The following is an 18,972-nucleotide window of genomic DNA, read 5'->3' as shown; positions in this document are numbered from 1 at the left end:
ACACCGTTTTCAGTTGGGCAGGTTATAAAACAGGTGAATTCAATTACACGACGGAAACGCCGCGTACATTTACTGCCTGTAATCCAATTTTCCGCTCGCTACAGAGGCTGCAGTGGCAGTTTCCATCCACGAACCGTCATGCGGTACTTATTCCGGTAAAATCCAGTGCATACAGATTTAACACACCACCAATTTGACGAAGGTTGATGAAATTTTTACTTCGCGCTGAAAAAGGAAATTCAGAGAAAAAAACCGGAATTGATGAACATAATTTTAAATTAGAGTGAGAAAGAAAAATTGGGTTGATCCATTGATTCATCCGGTAAACGATCCTGTCCAAAAGTTTATATTCTTCTGCAAGATCGATAAATCGTTGTTTGTATTGAGATGCGAAAATCCGGCAAGTATTCATCATTCAAATAGTAGATAAATTTAGTTTTTGAAAGAATGAGTTGATTGATTTTCGAACTTTGAATAGAGTAATTTTCAGAATCTAATTTTTACCGTATCTTTATGGTGGGAAAAATAACGTGACTCAAAGTGTTTTTTGATGTAGAAAGGTCTGATTTTTCCATACACGGATTCTATTTTAGGCTGGATCCCCAGAAACAGTGAAAGAAGAGTACATTATGTAACAAGGGAATAATCGACGTTTATTCCCATGTTTCATGTAGGACTTTATTTTCGACTTTAGATCCGGCCACATTATTGACTTGAAAATAAAAAAAGAGAAAATCGAAGGCCGTGTTAGTTGTGTAGGAGGAGAAACTTGAAAAATACTTTTTAAAAATAAAATTAAACTTGAAAAAAACTTGGAAATAAAGTAAAAATAATTGTTTTGAATTATTTTATACTAGGAACATCAACAATTCACATGACAATCAATTACAATACAGAGAGAAGTAATTCAAAATGGAAAAGAAAGAGAGAAAACTAGAAAAATCGAGCGAGTCGTGCTGTTCGAGATTAAGGTTAGCGAACGAAAGATTGAGAGCTGTGTCTTCTTTCACTTTCTCCCTTTCTCTCTCACTCTTTTTTTTTCAAACATTATTATACTACTCGCTAACACGCTGCAGCAGCACAAGCGCCAGAATTAGGAATCATGTTATAATAAATTGAATAAATTGAATAACGCTCGCTTTTCCCTACTTCCGGTTACACATTCCAGTCACATTCAAGGAATTAGATCTACTAAATGTCACATACCGCGAGTCAAGATTTTCGACATCAATATGCGGCAAAAAAAGTTAAGAGGGAATAATGTGCCACTTTTGTCCCGCATTTCAGGTAAAAAAAAGTCAACATTACGGTCGAGCGGGAATAAAGATATTTTATTACTTGAAAAATGTCGCAAATTTTTATCGCAGAGTTTCAGATTCTCGTCTGTAAGTTCATCGTTTTTCAAACTGAGTACCGAATTTGTAGAAAAACATATTTCGCTAAACATAAATACGAATGAAAGCGAAACGTATGTTTTTATAATAAATTTTCATTCTTCCTTGGTAATTGGCTTGAGGAAAAAGTTGAGAGTGAATTGAAAAGAAAAACGAACAAACAATCAAGGGCTGAAGTGAAATACGAAAAATACGTCTGATCATGAGTCGCTTTAGCACCGGTTTTCCAGTTTTCAAAGAGATAGAGAGAAAAAGAGAGAGAGAGAGATAGATCGCGAGAGGGCTGGGGGGAGAGGGAAGACGCGCCGACAGATTTCACAAACTTTATTTGCGATAACGGGACCTGAGCGTTTTTATATATCTAATCTTCTATAGAAATCAGTTTCGTTTTTTTTTTCGGTGGGAGTTGTCGACGGGCGGAGAGACGAGAAGAGAAAAAAAAAAAAGAGAAAATGAAAGGACCGAAGAAGGGAGAAAAGAAGGGTGGCTGCAATGCTTTGTCAGATTGCGACAACGTAAAGGTAAGCTCTCGGTGTATCGCCGACGCGTGAATTTGTGTGTATAATACGTATATATTATTTTTCACATACACATGTATATACACAATACACACGCTTTATATACCTACCTGTCTTATTGTGTACTGAGTATTTTGTGAACCACACAAGATCACATTTTGTATCATACTGTACGTGTTCAACTATCTAATACATGTAGCTATATAACTTATTGTATATAGGGGAGGGTCGGGCAAGACGGGGGGGGGGGGGGGGGGGGGGGGGGGGGGTGAAATGGGGTGCAATTAAAATTTTTTTTATTGTTTTTCAAAATCGATTTAAACAGTCAAAAATGACTTCTACAAACATTATCGAGGAATATTTAAAATTTTCAAAAACCTTTCTTTTCCCTGACATTTGAAAATCATTTATATTTTCCTTGGTTAAGATTGGAAAAAAAAAACGCGTCTTTTTCCCGACTGTTTTTTTGTTTTTATTTTTATTTTTATTTTTTTTAGTGTTTCAATTCGTATAAATCGATGTTCATACTTCATAAACTGAAATATATTTGTATTTAATGGCAGTAGAAAGAGAAGCAACAAAAGTATCTGCATATGGTATATTTCTTAAAAGAAAAATAATAGTACGTGTCTCGAAATTCATATTGTGATGAGTATAAAATTTGTAAAAACCAACCGGGAGTTTCAAATTTAAAAATTTTTTAATCAAGTTTCCTCATCATTTCCTTATCAATTTGATACGTTTTGTTATTTCGTCTAGATTAAATTTGCAGTTTCTTATTTATATGCGAAGTATGTTTCGTCATATTTATTGTCTTTCTAATCGAAAAATATCTACAGGGATAATACCCTGGGTTGTGATACCCTGTCGATACATTTCACTTCTTCACAATTTCACCCTCGGATTATGTATAAGTATATATACATATACATTTATATACGCACGTCAGGACTGGAGGGATAATCGAATATGTTAGCGAGAAAAGGGGCGGGAGGAGGAGGGATGAAGATATCTCATTCGATTCCCGTTTTACGCCTGATTGCAGGAAATAATTTCGGCGAGACAATAATTCGGGTAGAAATCCGTGGCATTTGGTTCTTTTCACGATAATATGTTATATATATATAGATTTTGTTCATTTTCATTGTCATATCAATTTGACTATTATTATACATCGACAGATTACCAAAGATTCTGAAAATGATGTGATGAACTGTGAAAAATTTCTGTACTTATCAAATCTGATTTCTCATTGTATTCTGGTCATTTTTGCATAACTTACAAACAATTTCAGATATTTTAGTAAAGTTCTTTGAAAAGTGTTTAGACGAAGAACACTGATATTGAAAAAAATTTCAGATAAATCGCAATTCGGAAAGAAGCAAAAAAACTAATACTTTTGCCAAAACGTGTCTTCAAAGTTTTTTGCAAGATCTTTGCAATAACTCGATCATCATCAATAACCTTTGATGGTGATTTATTTTCAAAAAAATTTGATGGTTCACAATAAATTCTGCTAAGCTTTCAGACTATAATAATGAAAAATCAAGAGTTTGTCAGATATTCGTTGAAAGTCATCAGATAATATTCAATATTAGTGGGTCGGATATTTTTTGGCACCTCAAACGATTCTGTATACAACATTTCATCTGTAACAGCTTTCACGAATTCATCCTTCAGACGCGCGAGGTTATCGTGTCATCGCTTTAATACCTTCGTCTTACAGAGAAGCTCGTCGCCATCCACCGAAACGACTCAGACGAAATTGGGATAGAAATACGTGCTTGAGACGTCTACGAATTTTTTTTTTATTTTCGACGTTATGAAAAATTCTTATCAGTCGAGGAGTAACGGCACTAGTTCTTTCGAAAATTTTTCAAACGTGTATAATACTCGGAATATCTTTTTTGCCTAGGCTTCGTGACTTGAAGAATGTTTCATGTTTCGATCGGTCAAAGGTTTTGTATAAAAACTGTAAACTCATTTTGATACATTTTCTGAATACATTTAGTGTATGGAAAAATAAAAAAAAAACCATCGTCGGACTACGAATAGACCTCTTTAGTGTTAAATACGAGTTTATCATTTTAATTATCGTATTGAACCAAAAATGGCAACAAAAACTTAAAACTGTTTCAATAAAATCTGAAAACTTCTGGACGTCTTTCAGGCGTTTATAATATCTAAAGTGAATTTCTTTCCTAATTTTACCGTTGAGTTAAAATGTTACCAAAAAGTGAGGTTAGGTAAGAACAGCTAATCGTCTGTCCATTGAGACGATGAGTACTTGTTAGAGTACTTTTGAGGTTAGGTGAGAATAGCTAATATTTTTTCAATTGAAACGTTGAGTACTTGTCAGGTTACTCTTGAGGTTAGGTAAACTGGAAAAATGACTAGAAAGCGCGTCGATGACTCGAGCAATGTCAGAGATAAACGCTGAGATTGTCGGTGGTGTCTGGGAACACCGAATACGTAATAAATCAAAATGGGTGACTGGAAGCAAACACGACGAGAAGGAAAAACGAAGCAGCGGATAGGCGTACTTCCGAAGCTTTTCTGACGTATTTTTTGAAGAAATAAACAACATGACCTTTGCTATGCTCTGTCTACTTCATCAATTCCGTCGCCTTAGGGTTGGTAACCCGGGCAAAACAAAACAGACACGCGATCCGCTTTAAGACTCAGTAAAGCAGACGACACCGAGCCCAAACACAAATGTCAGACAAAACAATTCCGGATCTCGCAGATCTGTCAGAGTTTTTGTGATGTTTCAACATGTCGGTGAGTTTGAAAAAATTTTGGATAATGGAAGAAATAGCAGAATTTGAACCGTGCTATTGCAAGACGGTTGAAGCCGGCATTTTCATCATTCCTGACCAAACTTTCAACTTTTTAGCACAACATTCAACACTGTAGGTAACAAAAAGTTGCAAAACGTCTTTCGTTGGTTACGAGGAAGTTCCTTAGACATTCAGAGAAGGAAAATCAACGGATTTCAAATTTTGTCGGAAAGACGTATCGTCCTCTTTAAGGTACATTTCGGCACGTGTCTTAATGCTCGGACCCAAAATTTTCTAACATGTCTCATTACTTGTTATAAAACGAATGAATTACTCAGATTCCAAAAAATCGAAATATCATATTTTTTACATTCAAACTCGTATATCATTTTATTCCAGTACGATTCAAAACCTGTACAAATAAAATCCTTTCAAACTAGATTTTCTTCTTATTCATTTTTGTTATTTTCCGTTTTCTCAGGAATAAAAAATGAGAATTAAGCCTCATCGTCTAAACAGCAATAAAAATACTTACAGTCTGAAGCCAAGGTGTCGTTTGGCGTTTCCCTCGGAGCGGAGGTATCTTTACATTACAATTTAACAAAATCCCTTCATTCCTACCACAAAAATAAGAATCAGAAAATCATCATGAATCTAAGGCGCGCTTTTCTCAAATCAATACCGATTACTCAGAATATGAATAATTGGGCAATAATTTAATTGTAAGTGATACATTAGTTTAAATCTCAAGAATTCATTATTATTATCGTCCCTTCGCGCAGCGGATAAATTTATGTTGTTATTATTATTGTCATCAGTTTTATTGCATTTCATTTTAAATTTGACCATAACTATACGTAATAATTATGATTCGTCTTGTCTCACATTAAAATCGTCCTTCCCGCTTTTACTTCTGTTATCATTATTATTATTGTTATCATCATCACACTTGAGCGTTGCAGCACTTCCGTTCGCCACCATTGTTGCCATCTGACTGACACCTCGATCCGAAAACTCGTGAAGAATCGACCATCGCGGTATCAAATCCCGTCTGAAGTGCCGAGTAAAATTTCTTTTCACCTTCCCCGAGCAAGTTATGTACACGAAAGTAAGAAACGAGATCACGGATCACGCTGCGATAACCGGAGTGCAGAAATCGAACGTTTAGACAAATCGAAAAATCTGTCTAACTATGAGTCTATCTATTTACTTAGACATGTCTATCTATGCAGTTAGACACGTCTATAATATATAGTTAGACTTCCTGAGATTCCCCGGGGAGGAAAAAAACGGGCTTTTGGGGTGTTCGGAACAAAAATTTCTTATTTCTTTAGGACAAGTCCGAAGAGAGGGTGGTTTTCAGGGGGACGTCAAGGGGGGGTGGGAGGGGGTGGAGGATCGTGTCGCGGTTTCGTTGCTCCGCAGGAACACACGTGGTGGGTCCGGACGACGTGCGTACTATGAGCGTGGGTGTTAGCGTACAACTGAAATTCTCGGCCTCGATGCTACCTCCCCCCCCCCCTCCCCCCCACCGCCGCCCCACGGAGAACCCGACGAGCCCTCGTCGCCACGCCGCTGCGCTCGACGGGACGCGAGTTTGCGCCTTAAGAACCGCAACCCCAACTCTATCTCCGCAGGGTCGCCTGCCTCACGTCCCCGTCCACGACTCCTGTACGCGGATATTTTCGCCTCCTTCGGCCCTCCCAGACGGAGCCGCGTCCCGTCCCGGACTAGCAAACCGGATTTATACCCAAACCTCTGTCCACGATTCTCGTAGATGCGTATCAGTGTAAGCCAGCCTGTATCATACTCGTAATCCCCTGGGACGTAGAATATTCCTATCTTCTCAGAGTATTTTAAATTTTTTTTTCCCCACGATTGCTTCGAGTATTGGTCTAAATTTGTTATGACCACTCGAAAATAATTTTTGTGATATCATTGTATGGTATTTATTCGGTTTAAATTCGTGAAGAAACAATCGTTTCGAATTTTCTTTTGAAGAAATGATGATATACGTTTTTCTGAATCTAGATAAGCTTATGGATATAAATACTTGGGACACAAGATTGAGGAGAAGAGTCTGCATATCAATATTGACGTTGGTATGGGAATCAAAATGGCCGCCGCCTTGACACGCTTGGAAAAGTATTTTTGCTGTAGAATTGTTGCCACTTCTTGAAACGCACCGATCTTATTCTCAGTGTCAACAATACGACAGCAAAAATAATTTGGCTTCGGTTTCACCGTTAAATAAGCCTCAAACGTCGAGCATCGGCACTGCGAAAATTATGGAAAAAATTTCTCTACCGATATTCAGTATTCATGATGAATGCAGTTAGGATTCACATTATTTCAAGCTTTCAGGTTCCAGCAGAAATGGGTACTCTAGCGGATAATAGAGGTACAGATTCGTCTTCGTATCGACAATACTATTACTTTTTAATGTTAGGTTAGGTTAGCGGTTGCGTTAGTTTGCAACCAAAGTTTAAACAGGGAGTAGCCTGGTATCCTATGTTATTTTGTGTCAAAAAATGTCAACAGTCAGACAGAACAGGGTTTCGAAATACTGCGGAGATACCTACACATAGAAAAGCATAAAGAGTGGCTGATTTAATGTATAGTCCTTGAAATCGATTCGATATCCTGGAGAGGTCGGATACAGTAAATACGTTCTATAGAAGATACGGAACTAGGATCGACGTTGACAATGACGCGTGACTTTTCGCTGGTTTATCTCTCTCCCCCCGCCCCTTTTTCCCCCTTTCGTAGCCGCTTCTTTTCACCCTCTACCCTGCGTTCAAGAGACTGTACAGCTCGCGGATTTATTCCCATCGCAGGAAATGATGCGCGTCAGAATTCACGACGAGTTGTAAGCTCCACCAGCACAGCTTATACATCTCAGAGAAATATCGAGGGCTTTTTTTCTCGGAATCCACTGCCTGATGTTTCCTTCGATCTTCGAATGGCAGCCGTAAAAATGAACTTGGCACGAGCTCACAAGCACTAAAGTGCTTCTACTTTTCCTATTTTAGTTTTATTAATATAATTGTTGATCAAAATAGTGAATAAGAGTTGCTCATTTTTTTTCAAAGCCATAACTATTTCTGTATCTGAGATTCTTAGGGTTATAATTATTCAGATTTTAATACTGGTTTTGGTTATTTATAATTGTTCGTAGAACTGATTTCAACTCGTGCTAAAACCTTCATCATGACATTTGAGTGTATTCTAGGCATTGCCGATGCTGTCGCTAAGGCTGCTGTTTCCTTAGTGAACTTTTGCCTTTCACTAATTTTCACTAAATTAGCTTCGAGTTTAACGAGATTTAAAATGTTTACTAATCTGTAATTAATAAATTTTCAATTTTCTGAAAGAATCACGTTTCTCAAACCCTGTTCACGGCAAATTTTTCCATTTCGCAAGATACGATGGAAGACATACTTTTTGAAGGTAGGGAAAAAAATTGGAATCTCAAGTGACTATCATTTTCAAAACAGAATCTTGCCATCACCGATCATATTTGAAAATCGAAAAAATGCATGCATTAGAAACGGATGAAAACATTTTTCAGAAATGCTTCGTTTTAAAATATTTTAATCAAATTAGAATTTGATCGATTTGGCGCGGAATGTCGGAAACATTTATATACAAAACGCGATTCAACAGATTCTTAGAATGATTTCTCGTCATTCGGACTTGTCACTAACATCCATCGCACTACTTTGAATTTGGCCTCTCTCACACAGGATCTGAAGAATAGGTACATCAAACTTTTATGATTAGATTCCCGCCGCCGTTCTTGTATCGACTTAATTCAGAAGCTGAGGGTATTGGAACCGCCGATCATCGCGTACATACATTATGGATGTACATATACATACTGCATATGAACCACGCGAGGTTACAAGGCCAGATGTCACCGTTCGTTCAATATACATGTCTCTATATGGGGCATTCCACGCCAATTCGACCTGGGTTTCACCCTTGACCTTTTAGATTTGGTGCGCGATTTTTTCCATGATTGTTCCCATGTTGAAAGGTACTCAGTTTTTTTTTCAACCCAATTTGAATTTTTTACAATTTTTACAAACGATTTTATCGACCGAACAAAATTAAAAATTTGAAAAAATTTTGAAAAATCCTGCGACCTTGAGTGGACCAATTTTCACTTCTTACTGTTTTCAAGCTTTTTCCGAAAAAAAAAAACGGTAAAAAAAATTAGAAGCCAAAGTCGTTTACTATGGATGGTTGCTGAAACATTTTTATATGTCAGATTCAATTTTTGAAAATTTCTTAGATTTTTTTTCCTCCTCTGATTTCGCAGATGAAAAATAATTGCAAATCGTAGAACGGTTTCGAAAAATACCCGATTTAAGTATTTCTCAAAGTTTTATTCCATTTTTGTGAGTGAGTTTGATCTTTCTTTGATTCTACAAAAGAAAAATGTGCATCAAGCGAAGTTGTGCAAAAGTAATAAATAAAAGTAACTATAGAAAAAAAAAATTGATATGAAATTTTTTGCATAAACAAGGTTGAGCCAATACTAAAAAGTTGTGATTTAAAAAATAAAATATTAAGATGTTTTTAGCTAAATTAATCTCTCCAAATGTGATTCTAAATCTCTTTCTTCCACTTTTTGCTCTTATTTTGAGCTTACTTCTGAAGTCCAGATCTGCTGACGTTTCTGTATAATGATTATATACCCTAGCTTATACTTTTCAAGGATAAAATCTTGGAGGGAGAGAAAAACGAATAATGGTACCACTTAGAGAAAACTAGGCAATAAATTATGCGCCAAGCGCCCCTTTCCTAAAATCCTACTCCAACCCATTTCTCTTTCCGCTATTCTTTCTCTCTTTTTTCTCTCATTCTCTCTTTAACCCTCAGAGAGCAGAGAATTCGGTGAACAAGACTTGACACAGGACTGCGCGAGCCAATGTTTTCAAAAGATAAGTAAACCCAAGTCTGCGTGGAAAGAGAAAGAGAGGGCGAGAGAGAAAGGCGTCGGGGGGGGGGGGGGGGGGGGGGTAGCATTTCATTTTACAGCTTTATTATATATTTATACGTAGTAGAGTTTTATTTTGTCTGTACCAAATAAAAGAAAGTGTATATAAACGAAATGTAAAAATAAAAACAGAACCGTATGACTCAGTAAGCCAATTAAATTTTTTTTTTTTCATCAGGTTTTTTCTTAACACAAACTCTCAGCTGTATCGAAAAATCGATCAAATTTTCCCAGCCATTTTCTTCGATTGATTCATCATCTTATGCTTTATTGCAATGTAGTTTTTTTGCATTCTTTCGGACGGTTTTTTATTTGTTTTTTCTTTACGTCTTTACGTCACTTGTGTCGATAGAGTATAAAATACCGTTTTCCTTGAAATCCAAAATATATCGGTTTTTTCAGGCTTTCTTATTAATCTCATTCACTCGTCTTAAATCTAATTTATTGATAGAATTATTCTATTCACATGTATAATATATTTACCCCAAAAAACATTCCACGGACGTGGAAAAAAAGAAGAGAACAAAAAAAGAAAGAAGTTGCAATCGAATCAAAGGACACGATGGTCTCGACGCGAATGTACGTCGACACATATTTTGTATCACGTGTCACATGCAGTCCGTTTATGTATTGACGTATTGATAAATGAGCAAACGAAAGTCCAGTCACGTAACCAATTTATGCTAAACCAATTAGACGTCAGAGCTTTTGTTTCATTCGACACCATTGGCAGAATTAATTTTGTACCTAATACTGTTTACCACATGTTGAATAGAAATGTGGGATGAAGTCATGCTTTCCTCTCTTTTACTCTATTAGTCTCCGTCCCGCAATTAATCACGTTTGCAAAAACTATCCGGTATACAAAATTCAACAGGATATAGATTCCAACCGATCGTTCACGGTGGAAAATGTATGCACAAGAGAAATTAATAAAAGTGTATATAAGGCATTCCACGCAGTTCTCGAACGGTCAAAAAGTTAGAAATTTTGTCAAATTATTTAATTACATAAAAAAGAGTAGCGCGAATATTTTCAAAATTTTTAAAGTACCTTTTTATCTTGAAAGCATACGATTAAACAGAAAAATGTTTCTAGACAAAAAAAGCTGCAATTTTACATAAACTCTGTGAAAAATTTTCTCTTTTCTAATTTTTCGAGTTGAAAAAATAGCCATTTTCATAAAAAATAAACGAAAACAATTTTTTTCGCTCGGTGTGTCAGTTTTGATCTGTCGAAAAAAATTCCAGAAAATACTCTCAAGTGTATACAATAGACAGGTAATTTTTTTTTTTTTTTTTTTTATGGCTCGATTAGTTAATTACTTCCCTCTCTCTTTACCGACCGCGATGAGAGAGTGGAATAAAGTTGCATAAGATTTTTCTGGAATATAAGTAGCGTCGGGATCGTTAGCTGCACAGATACCTCCCAGTTGAATTACCACCAGGAATTACCATAATAGGGATTATGATAATATAATAAAGGCTTTACTTTTATCACGTAATAATCGGTTTAAGCTGCCAGCTTCTTTCCTCTCTCTCTTCCTTTCTCTCTTGCAGACTCGTTTGATACCTTTCGTCCTTTGCTCCTTGTTCGTCGTTCCTCATCCCTACCTGTCTTTATTTTTGACGTGCCCTAAGCCCAAGATGGATACTTTTCGTGCTACATGAGGCGACCTTTTCTGCTTTACACATGCCGAATTAGTCGTCACTGCCACCTTCTCATCCCTGGATTCTAGGTTTTCACTCGTGTTCATATTTTCCCGACCAGATAACGGCAGTTGGAAAATGATAAAAGTGTTGAATTGCCGAATAAAAATAATTCGACGTAATATCGAAATTTTAGTAACGATATCTGACAACCGTTCCAAAATCCAAAATCCGTAAAACGTTGATACGGTTCACCAATGAAACTGTGAATTACTCGAATATCACGCGAAGGGATCTTCGTCTCAGATTTTCAGGAAAAATCCATCCTCAAAACGATTCCGCAAGTCCGAAAAAAATTGCTCCAGCGTTCTGCGGTTTTCCCGATTTCTTTAAGCGCTGCACGATGAATGATGAAAAAAACAATTCGATTACAATCTTCCGTTTGAATAATTGGAAAATTCATGAACAGAATTCTGGGTATTCTAGGGCTATTTATGCCGAATTTTCGCACGCCTCTCGAACCAATGTTAGAATGCTGGCGGCGCCAGACAGGCTGGAGAAATTTTATTCGACTAGACTAGCTGGCGACGCTAAAGCTTCCCGGCAGTCTGCAGCCGAAACTCCCGGCTGGGAGGATAATATCGATCGGTCCTTCCAAAACCGAAATCCTAATTCCAACTCCTGCCCCAACACCGACGCCACACTGACACCCGGCTTCGCAGACTCCGCGTGAGTGAAAATATCTGTATGAAATGAATTTGTTTCATCGGTTTTTTCGCGGAATTTCCTATAACTCGTCGATTTTCACATTGATTTATTTCTTTCCCCCTGGCTTACATTTTTCTGTATCAAAATTGTTGCATGTTTCACAGTTTTTCGTTTTTTCCTGGCTAATTTTCTTCCACTTATTCTTTGTCGTTATTTGTTTAACAAAGTTGACAGAATCTTACGCAAAGACAGAACGATAAACCAATCTTACAAACCTTGTTGCGAAATGATTATTAAACTTTTCGGTGTTTATCGTCGTCGTCCCTCGTGAGATTAAAAAAGAGAAACAAACAGAAGTAAAAGGAGGGTGAAAAAAATTCAATTTGTAGAAGGATAACTCGGTGGAGATGAGGAACTTTGCTTAGACAGGACTGAGAGAATTTGGCGGGGGTCGACTTCAACAGTTCAGATGTATTAAAAGTTTACTTGCTTGAATTTAAAGAGGATGGCTATTATACAGATACTGCAGTCTTGCATTTATGGCATTCAAGATGCCTCGTATGATAAAATATTGGTTTAGCTAGGTGAAAGATAATCTTGTCCGATTAGCTTTTACCCAAACAGTCTTTGTAAGTTGAATATGATTTCTGGTAAAATGGTAGAAAGAACTTGCAATTGTGGTAGGATTTTTTAAGTCACTAGATGCCAATCGCGGGAATACACTGACCAAAACTTTGAAAAGCGGAGCAAAACGTCACGATAGAAAAAGATAATCTGCGTTTTTAATTTTGTCCGTTAACCATAACTTGTAGAATTTTTTTCGGAGCTTTGTTTGCCTCGGTTTGATGAACATCGCAAAATGTTGCAATTATGATTAATGAAAATTTAGCAATTCTAACGTCAGGATCGTAATCAGCGAGCGCGACCCCCCCCCCCCCCTCCCCCGATCCGAGTTTTGTGCCGATTCAATGAAAAACCGCGAACTTAACCTAAAATAGTCGCCATATCGGATCCACCATTTTAAATTTTTCAATTCTGGCATCAGAATCGTAAACGGCGGTCCAAAAAACCACTAGATCACTTGTGATTTTGAAAATTTGTACAATAGAAAAATGTGCCCCTCAAAGGGTCAAAATCCGAAACCAAAATATTTCCCAGTACTGTCAACAATATCTTATCTCTTTTGCGCTGCCGAGTTTGCAACTAGTCTCGGTCACTGTCCTAGGGAATTTTAGTGCTGCCAACTAATTTCGGAATGGCTCTTAAAACTTCGTATGTTCGCGGGGCGTTTTGAACGCAGCAGCGATGAGGTCGTGGTGTGAGTATACATGGTGTACCTAGAATTCCTACGACACGCCCCTTTCTTCGAAGTCAAAACCTTTAAGTGAGACGTGCATCAACTGTCTAAAGAAATCCGTATATTACCAGGGAATTATTTTTCTGACGAACGCTAAGCTGCTCGCTAATACCATCATGTAGATTTGTGGTGTGAGTTATTCGATGTCCCGCTCATTTTTGTCCCACATAGATTCAACGTCACAACAATCAATCATCATTGATCTAGGGTGTTTTGGCGCCTTTGGTACACGTCTTACTTAACTCCAGTCCAGCACGAGAGAGAAACTTTTTTAGAGAAAGAAGCTGCACTCCTACGCGTGGTATGACAATACGCGGTGTGCCTAGAAATCCTACGATATGTCCCTTTCTTCGAGGTTAAAACCTTTAAGTGAGATGTGCACCATCTGTCTAAAGAAATCCCTATATGGCTAGGGAATTATTTTTCTGACGAACGCTACCCTGCTCGCTAATACCATCATGTAGATTTGTAGCGTGAGTTATTTAAAGTCCCACTCATTTTTCCCCACGCAGATCTAGGGTATTTTGACGCCGTTGGTACACATCTTACTTAAGTCCAGTCCAGCTGCATGTATAATCACGCCACGAATGCGGCTCACGATCAGCGTTCATTCGGTCAGCCAGACGGCCGCCAGCGACGCGACGCCAAACGGACAAAAGTGACTGTCGTCAGTGGAAACAGCGCATAATACGACGGACAGACAAAGCGGCGCGCGATCAGAGTAGAAATAGTCGGTGGCTGATCAGCCATAGAAATTCTCGACCACCACGCGGAGCGGATTAGGTGGAGGGGAACAGAAGGAAATTAAATGAAGAGCTGATACCGCAAAACCAATCAACCCATTTTCAATTAGCCATTTACTGTCTGTGTGGCAGTAGCTTTAATGAAATGACTTTTTTCACCAACATTCTTTCATCATACTTTAATCTATCATGGAGATATTTTTTTTCTATCCTGACCAGAGATTCTTCTTCTCTTGACTTTGACTTTTGGAATGATTTCTGAAATTGATTTAAATACAAAAAAAAAGACTTCCGCAGTAAAGTATTGAGAGTATTCAACAGTCTAACCTAATGACAACAGATTCTCAATTTTTTAACTTAAGAATCGTGATGGATTATTGATTGATTGTAGATAATTTTTTTTCGGAAACAGAATTATTGAAGGTCGTTATCGCGTAGAGTTTGCAAATGATATGGATGCTGTGCATGTGGTACGACACACATCTGTTGCATGATGCAGAATTGATGTGCGAGAGCCAGTGTTACAGCTGCAGTTGTGGCGAGCGAGAATATTAATTTTCCGCACGTGTGTGAAGTTCTTCCAACGTTTCTCAGGCTAGGTAGATACTCCATAAGTCATATGGGCATAGGGCATTCGATGTCAATTCTACCAACGTTCAGCCTCGAGCATATCCAATCTGTATGGCGTTTTTTTTTTCTTTCTATTTTTCTATGATTCACGCTATAAACAGAAATCCTTTTTGGTGTATAAGTAAACGGTGTTTACTTGATTTCCCTGATTCTTTTCATCGATTAATCATTTTTTGGATTCGAATGAGACGTAAAAAAATTTATTAAACTTACTAACAATCAGATCAATGCAAAGGATGTTTGATTCGATTTTTTTCTTTTCTAACAACAAGTGAAAATTAGCTACTTTTTCAGTGCATAGTCCCAACTTTGAAAGGCACTCAAAATATTTTCTAGATTTCGTCTTTTACCCGTTATATTAATTTCCATCTAGTTTTCATCGAGTTAGAAATTTGATACCTGTATCTAAACATTCTTTTAAAACATATTCCAATAATTTGCAAGTAAGTGTTAAGTGAAAACCCGCGAAGCCTCAGCCAGTCAGAAAATTCTGTCATTCAATTTATCAACGCTTGCACATAATTAATTGAATTCGACATTTTTTTTTACTATATCTAGTGTGCAATTTTATCTATATATGCCACGCATTCACGCACGCATATAACTTTCATCCAATTGGAGAACCGCGATGTAGTGGATCATGTATTCCTCATACACAGACAGTAGAGATAGAGATCGAAACAACCCTATAAACTCCAGTACCGCCAACCCTCGTGTCGTGAATTTAAATTGCTTCGAAGTGAGGCGCCTAGCTCACAGCGATAATAACATTTTTCAAGTATAAGAATTGTACGAGAAACTGAGGCTTCTCAATATCTTATTCCAATGTTTATTTTAACGCAACAACTACGAATAACAAAAAACAAACAAAAAATTGAAGACAGAATATATTTTTTCAATTTTCACAATATTCATGGAATTTGTATTCACTCTCAAATTAAGATCAGTTATACTTTAATAACCATGACTGCAAAATCGTCGTAATTTGCCGGGATTTCTTCGTTTTTTGCCTCTCTTGCGCCTTCATTTTCTGGTATCTACATCCGAGCAGAGCGCGGCGAGCGTATAAGTAGAGGCCCTAAATTACCGGGTTTGAAGAACGAGGGGATGGGTGGAAGGGGAGAATATATCAAAAAAGGAAGAAAGAGGAAAAAACTTTTTTCCACCTCTCTTATATCGTCTTTATTGCGCGCTAGAAGACGCAGCGCAAGTTTGGCAGCGGGTCGCCGGCTAAGTCGACGTAAATTTATAGCCGAAACCTTTCCCCATCTTCTTACAACTTCTTCGTCGTCCCCAAATTCCTTAATTCTTTCAAATTCTTAGGATCCAAAATTACTTAGAACGGCACTCGCGTTACTTCTTAAACGAAGTCAATATCCCTAAAATAAAAATTCTCGTCCTAACCCGTATCCATTTTGCAGAAGATTGCCTAACGAGAGATGAAAAATTAACCTTGAACAATACTTATATTATTTGTTAAATGTTACTCACAATTTGCGATTACGACAAATCGAGATAGATTTTAGTTACTGGCATTTCGCAAGCAGTAATCGGGCGGGCATTTATCGAGCGGGACATTATGCAGCAGGCAATTACGAAGCGAGACCTTACAGAGCAGGAAATTATTTGGTGAAGAATGATCGAACGTGTTTTTATATATGAAAAGGTTACGTGTAAAAATGATCGTGCAGACAATTATCAAGTGGGAAGTTACACAGCAGGTAATTATAGGGTGAATACTACCTCAGCGGAAAAATTACAAAGACAATCATCCCCCGGAAAGTTATACATCAGGCGATTTTCGGGTGGAAAATTATCGAGCGGGTAATTAACGAGAGGTCATTGTAAGTCTGTAGACTAGTTCCACTAGTAATCCCGGACACGCGTTGCTGTGGCTCAGCTCAAAATAACGATACGCAAAAAACTAAACAGACACTTTGTTTATGTCGTATATCTGCGAAGCACGTGTGACTTGGAATAAATTGTAGCATCGAGGAAACGTTTGAAATTGAAAAATGGCCCCATTTATTGAATACTTACACAACCTAGATAACAAAGGATGTTTGAGTGTGGTGCTAAATGCTTAATACAGATGTCAAGAGGTTGATTCACAACGCCATCTATTGAAAACTTATGGAACTCAATCGATTAACACGCGTCGCCATCTATTAAAAACTTCTGGAACTTATGAACGAATTTCGACTTCTTAAATTTGTAATAAAAAATATCGAGGGTCACTTATCGGGATAAAAACTATCCTATCTCTCAAGTTGGACCGAGCAATACACATTTGCAAAATGTCATTAAAATCGGTTGAGCGGTTTCGGAGATTAGCGTGGACGAACATTTTTATATTGTATAAAGATAATCCTGTACACGCGTTCGTTCCTCTGCAAGTTCCGTTTCAAATCCTCAAGGACTAAGGCTGAGGAAAGATGGGCTACAGGGTGTCTGGTGTTATGTAACACCAAGAGGGAAGACGAATGCCCGAGTCCCGTAGGATTCCGAGACTGGCGGGTCGCTTAGCATCGAAACAAGCGTCTGGCGGTGACTCGCACTTCGTCGAGTGTCTGGGGGCCGTTTCGATCGGTCCCAGAGAATACATACCGAGCTGCTCGATACTCTGCGCGTGTGTCTGAGTTCTATTATGCGAAAGCTCGTTGCCCACGCTGGACGTCCTTCAGGGGCGAATCAGAGCCAGGAGCCCCGAGGGATTTTTATTTTTACTTTGCTTCGTTGATGTATCGAAAAAATTTAGTAACCATATTTTAGCGTAGCAAAGAAATGCAGCTGATTGTGTGCCAGGATTTTTTATGTTTCTAAAAAATGAAATTTTAGCAAGTTTTGCACGAATTTTTCAAACATGTAACGAGAAAAATGTTTCGATATTGATCGTGCAAGAATCGTGCGATGGAAATCATAAAATTTCAGGATTTACGGGCGCTTGAAAAAATTTTAACCGAATCTAAAATGGCGGGATTTAAAGACGGTCTAGACCTCATAAAATGCCTCGTATATTCGGGTGTGAAGGAATCGTCTACACCAAGTTTCTCAAACATTGGGGTAGATCTTGTAAGTTTTTTTCTTACAACTTCTTGAGTGGAACACTCAAGTCGAACAATATTTATGTATACAATTGTTTAATGGATCCAGATATGTTGATTCAAAGAATTTTCAAGGTTAGGGCCGGTTCAAATTGTGTGAATATAAAATTTATGATTGTTTAATGTATCCAGACATGTTGACCCAAAAAAATTTTTAAGGTTAGGGTCGATTCAAAGTGTGTGGATCTTTTTTTTCTCTTCTTAAATTTAGGTGCATTCTATCCCAAAAACTGTTTCCGGACCAAAAAAAGGTCAAAACTCAATTATTCAAGTTATATTTCATTTATTTTGTGGTTAGATTATAGTTTTACGATGAGAATAAGTGCAATGTTATCTTTTACCCGTAAACACAAGCTCTGTTCGTGTATTTTAGCACTCAAAAAATAATTCTAAATGGGAATGGGAATAAGAAAGGTTCGCTTCCGGGGCTCCCGACATGATTCGTCCCTGGCTCAGGCGTCGTCTCTACGCTTTATTGCGAAAGTGGAAGAAAAGGACGCAAGAATCGGAAGAACTTCGATATACTATCGTATACGTCTTACATGGCGGCATTTCCGCCACGTGTGGCTGTTTACTCGTCGGATTTGTAAGGCCTGTCTGCATACGATACGAATTTCAGGAATTTTCTAATATGTAGGTACAGAATATTTCAGATACTACCAGATTCTTGGAATTTCATGCTGAACTGTTTTGCAAGTGAGTGAATTTACGATGATTGTACAAGTCTGAACAAAGTGTGAAATCAGAGCTAGTTTTTTTTTCATTCTTTTTTTTTCTCGTCAAAGTTTGTTTTGAAACAAATTTTTTTTTTCTGTTTTTCCGATCACCGACTTGACGAAAATCTTACTTTCCAATGAGAAAAAAAAATATCCAGACTCAACCAGCTGTGCTGCGGTATTTTTTATCCTGAAAAACGCGATGGACTTAATTTTTTCTGACGATGAATAGAATAAAATAATACTATATTGTCGCTGATCGAGGATAAAGACAAAACAAAATGACAATTCAAACATATTGAATTCTCGAATCAACTTTGAGCATAAACTTCGGTGATGTGAATAAAGAAGAAAGAAAAATTCGAGTC

General features: G+C 37.5%; 1 protein-coding gene across 3 annotated transcripts in view; it reads right to left on the bottom strand.

The window, feature by feature from the left end:
* Window positions 1–18,972, bottom strand: part of LOC124411081 (atrial natriuretic peptide-converting enzyme-like) — an 81,584-nt gene that overhangs the window by 39,321 nt on the left and 23,291 nt on the right. The window contains exon 1 of one of the 3 annotated variants that reach the window (XM_046889951.1): window positions 5,228–5,434. The exons of the other annotated variants lie outside the window; for them this stretch is intronic. The gene's annotated coding sequence lies outside the window, so the exon portion shown is untranslated. Of the gene's footprint in view, window positions 1–5,227; window positions 5,435–18,972 lie in introns of those variants that run through there. 3 annotated transcript variants of the gene reach the window in all.

This window comes from Diprion similis, chromosome 10 (assembly GCF_021155765.1).
Source record: "Diprion similis isolate iyDipSimi1 chromosome 10, iyDipSimi1.1, whole genome shotgun sequence".
NCBI classification, from domain to species: Eukaryota; Metazoa; Arthropoda; class Insecta; order Hymenoptera; family Diprionidae; genus Diprion; species Diprion similis.
This window is presented reverse-complemented; position numbering and strand designations above follow the sequence as displayed.